The sequence below is a fragment of the Gavialis gangeticus genome, unplaced genomic scaffold (assembly GCF_001723915.1).
Source record: "Gavialis gangeticus isolate Ggan-Ray unplaced genomic scaffold, GavGan_comp1, whole genome shotgun sequence".
NCBI lineage: Eukaryota > Metazoa > Chordata > Crocodylia > Gavialidae > Gavialis > Gavialis gangeticus.
The window spans coordinates 43,455,001-43,460,326 of record NW_017728992.1 but is presented as its reverse complement, the minus strand read 5'-3'; positions in this window follow the sequence as shown (position 1 = coordinate 43,460,326).

Genomic DNA, 5,326 nt, shown 5'->3' with positions numbered 1-5,326 from the left:
TTTTTTTTTTTTTTTTTTTTTTTTTTTTAAAGGAGCACCTTTAATTAAAAAGGAAATAATTAGACATGGTTAGTCCCATTTTCCTTCCCATAAATTGTATTCAAAAACAGATTAGATTATATGATTACTAACGTTCGGTGTAGAAAATTCCTTCTTTGGCAGCGGAAGGGAAAGGATGACACTAGGATATGTCATTTCCAGATTCTCTGACACATTGAGGTCATCAACTTACTTTAAAACTGCTTTTGAACAAGGAAAAACAACGTGCATAGGAGTGATTATTTTTAGTGTTTCTGCACTTGAACAGATTTTATGGGTTCAGTTGTGCCAGTAGGTAGTTATATTACATTGCTTTGAAAGTTTTCTTATCTGGCTGAAAGCATGCTTTGTTAGAAAATTCTTCTCTGTGTAACAAAATAAAGCCTGACAGCTGCCTTCAGCAAGCAGATTCCCTATTTTGGACCATCTTCATAACATAATTGCAAACTGCATTCAAAATACAACTGAATGTAATAGTGTTTAATATGCAAAATAAAGCATCTATATACACAAGAACATCCCACGTAATAACCCAGATAATTATCTAACATGCATAATGCAGTTGGTCCAATAAAAGATACCACCCACAAGAATTCTTAACACTTGCATATTTCCTGGCCCATCATGGCAACAACATCAGCCCAACACTACTATAATGTGCAAAACATTATTTATAGTATGTTATATTGTTCAATAGATAATAAAGCAGGGTTGAATAAATGTAATAGAAACAGATTAAACATTGCAATATTATAAATGGAAAATATATTTGTTGACAGTAGTAAAAGGAAATGCGTAACCAAGTCTTGGCTTGAAGGAAGGGAATACATATATCTCCATCTACTGGAACTCTTTATTTTTGTTAATACAAATTAAGCACATTTTATATTAGAATACATAACTGCTATTTTATTTTGGACATAAATGCATTACTGTTAGTACTGGAGGACTTTTATTTAGATTTGAATTTTGTAATTTCCAAATAAACCCATGAGAAAATAAATGTGTTGGATTTTTATTGAAAAATAATGAAATGGGGAAAAAATCATAGACATTATGGTGATTAAGATATTAAAACATTTTTAAATATTCTGTATGAATCAGATTGGACAGACAGAAGTCACATGCAGTATGGTTCATCGTTGGAAAGATATTTTCTGCTAGGTTTGTATTTAGGCTCCCGATCTGACCTAAGAGTTATCCCAGAATACCGTGATATTCTTACTACCATTATGTTTGGGTTGACACTAAGGGTTCAGCTATACCTGCACTTTGGGGACATTTTAACCATTTGGGACTGCAAGAGATTGTTAAAACTTTTTTAAGGAAGCATGTAGCAGAAACAGCAGCCACCAAAAAAAGCATGCATCTTCACTCCAAGCAAAGTTGAAGGGACATTACAGAACATGGGGAGGGGTGTGGAGAACGGGTGTTCAGAAGAGACAATTCCGGTGGAAAGGCTGAGCTCAGAATCACACTGTAAAGAAAACCTGAACAGTGCTGGTGTGTCATCCTGGAAAGGTGTGGGGACAGGGGAGGAGGGAGAGCTGGAAGGCTGGCTGAGAGGGAGGAAAACAGTCTTTGCTTAGTTGATTCTTCCTCTGCTCAGGAGACCAAGTTTTTATACATTCTTATAATTAAACTGAAATGCAAAGAAACTTAACTATTACCCATTTCTCCACCTAATTGGAAAACCTAGGGGAGATCTGTCTTTTGGTGAACTGCTTGGGTCAAAAGGGGTAATGTTATATTCGGACTTACACGGCAGCCATTAACAGTGGTTTCAATGAAAGGTGGATCAAGCCCCATGTTACTTGCACAAAAACAGCCACTAATTGTTTTCTTTTAAATATTACAACAGACATTTTGTGCTCCTGCAAATGAAACATGTTGCTAAAGCTGCTTTCATTCTGAAGTAAGAACCCCAAAACACAGTTCTAGCAACATAGAGAAATGTAGGGTGGGATTTTCAAGACAACTCATTATTAAACAAAATCAGTAGGAATTGTTTTAAGGAGGATTAGCTCAGGAATGCTTCCGAAAATCCCAACAATAATATTTTGGTCCATTACGTCAGGATAGTCTGGAGTAACATAGATAGATAGATATAGATATGTATCAATACATAGATATATATCTATAAATCGAGGAGACATCATAGAGAGGCATTTTAAAAGCTTTCCCATACCCCTCAGCTACTGAATCTCAAACTTGATCTGCTATGTTTCTGCCCCTGTGGTTACAGGCCAGCTATGATGAAATGTCTTAAGCTGAAGGGCCATTTTGTGAATCAAGGAACAGCATGATGCATTATAGTTTGTGATCTGTTATGTGTTGGGCCTGCATTTCCATAGGTGAAAAGCTATTCATCCACTGTATCTCTTTGCTCTTCAGATAAATATCTTACAGAAGACTTGGCAGTTTTCAATTCAAAGAACTCTCCCCTGCAAAAACAAAACATTCAAAACACTTTTCCGACTGCATATATAAATTAGGAACAATTTTTGAACTCTGTGGATGGTTAAAACACAGGAACAGAGCATCTAGGGAGGCCATGGAATTTCCATCATGAGAAGTTTTAAAGGGCAGGCTGGACAAAGACATGGCTAGGGTGATTTAGACGGGGATGATTCTGCCTTGAACAGGAGGTTGGAAAAAATTACCTAAGGTTCCTTCCAGCCCTATTTTTCTATGATTTCATGGTTATACTTGATGAACAAATCTGAAGATGACCGCAAAAAAATTACGAACTAAGCAAACTGACAGAAATTGGCCAAAGTTGTATTACAAAAGAGGTTAAAAAAATCTGTTAATGAAAATGTACTTTGTTTAAACTTATTAATATGCACACTCACACCACATACACAATTTATAGTAAATTAGTGATATTCTATAAAACAGAGGGGAAAAAAAAAACAAAAAAAAAAACACTGGTTTTCTTGCAATATAATTTGTAGCAAGTTGTAACAATTTCACCCTGCTTCTCTGTAGAGAGTTATCACAGAGGGCTATAACAAGTGACAAGTCACGTTAAGATTATTATTTTTAAAGAAATATTCTCTAGGGAATGTGTTGGTAAATGATGAAGTAATTCCAACTAAACTGCAATTATCTAAACAGATTATTCAAGTGCACTTTGTGATTCATCATGCCTGCTTTATTAGCTTGCTGCAGGAATTTAAACAACCTTTGCAATATAACAGCAGTGTTGGAATCTGCACAATACCTAATTGCAGCATTGTAATGGCAGGCCCTGAAGAAAGGATTAAGGGAGAAAAGGTTAGAGGCAACCTGATTATATTCATGTTGAAGGTTATACCTTTACTAAAAGGAGGTATATAACATAGGATGAAAGGTCTACAGAAAAAGAAGTGTTTCCAAATATTCAATTTCAGCATCTAAGTAGACCTGAAAAGTTATTTTTATATAGGTTTCTACGGGGTTTTAATGGAAATATCTTAAAATATTTAATAGCTAGGGCTCACATTATCTTACATAACTCAGTGCCTATGTGGCATCATGTAGAAGTGCAGTTTACATTATCTGTGCATGTTCTGAAGTGTACGTGTTTACTCTGTAGGAAAAACAAGATTGAGCTCTCATTCTCAAGCACGTTTATGTCTGTACAAATGAATGTAGGGCATACCCAATCAGGATCAATATTTCTGCAGCCTACTTTAATGGGAGCTGCTTCAGAGCAGCAGGGAATCTTGTAATTTGTTTTCCTACAATTTCTTTATTCCCTTTGCATTCTATTCATTTGCATAATATTCTGTTTACTACTAATTAAACAGTTATTCTGAAATGAGATCACTTGAGCCATCTAGAAAATGGGATGTTGTCCTAACATGCAACCAAAATACTGTTTCTTAATAATGTGTGCATCTGTCAACAGCCAATTATGAGGCCTGATCTAAAGCCCTCTGAAGTCAAGGAAGGTGTCACATTGGTTTCAGTGATCTTTTAAAATCAGGCCTAAAGTGCAAATGCACTTGATTTGTGCATGGTTATTTTTATACTATGCAACCCCTTACATTTTAAATTCATTATATAGTTTCTACCCCCATGATTTGCAACTAGGGTGCCATGGAATAAGTACTATTAGGTGTGCAAACACTTGCCTGTGATTCACAAGATAAGCTCAAAGATTTGAAATAGGAATCCAGTGTCAAAAATATTTCTGGCCTGTTGTGGTTTTTCTCAGTTCTTTGCAACAGAAGGACTGCTATATTATTTTTTCATAGTAAAAAATGAGTAAAAGCAGAGCTGCTACTTTTCAAGGGGTGTCTTGAGTCTAACAAGGGTTAACTTGAATCTAAAGAGATTGAGAACCACTGCTCTACCCCATACCATATAGCTGTCCACATGCCAAGAAAGTTCAATTACCAGAACTTTTTATTCCTTTCCTAAACATAGCTCAACCCACTCAACCTTTGGTCTCCTTTGGCTGCACCTATAATCCCACCATTAGGCATTCCACTAAAATACATTGAAATGTTATATAAATATAATTTAAGAAAAGACCTCTTCTTGCACATGTCCTCTTTATATTCAGTCATCATTAACATTGGTCTACCACTTCACGTAACTGATTAAGGAGAGGAGTGGAAACATAATAATGGGGAAGAGGGATGTCTGAAATTAACTTTAAAAATCCATTTTCCTCTAATATGCTGAATGATTGAAGTAAAATAGATGTTGTGCATAAACAACCACCAACAATGAGGTCTTATTGAAAATCCCTTTCCCTTTCTTGCTTTTCACGATGTCATTATTTCACTGGTTCTCTGGTTATGAGCCCATACCAAAGGAGAGGCTAAGATTCACATCAGAGTAGCACCCCCTACCCATCATTTCCTTGAAAAAACAAAAAAAACCCCCACAAAAATCTCTCAGACTTTCCACCTTTAAAAGAGGGCATTAGACTAATGTTCGTTTTTTCCTCTCTTTGCAAGTCACTTAAGATACTTAAAGAGGATCCAAGACTGGGATCCAAGACTGAAGGACACTGTATAGGATTGCAAATGTTTTTAAGACAACTTGAGGATGTACTGTATTTGGCAGGCAGTAGCCTTATTCCAGCCTGAATAAACTGTGAAACCTTCATTAAACACCTCAGGCTGCAAGAAAAATTATTTTTAACCTTTTAAAATTTAATATTAATAACTTCACAGAATCCTGGTGCTCTGACTGGACAAATCAATATAATTTCAATACAGTAAGACATGCTTCAAGTCCCCTCGATATAAATTATTCCCCCTTTTTGAGACGCTATCAAGAAGCAAGC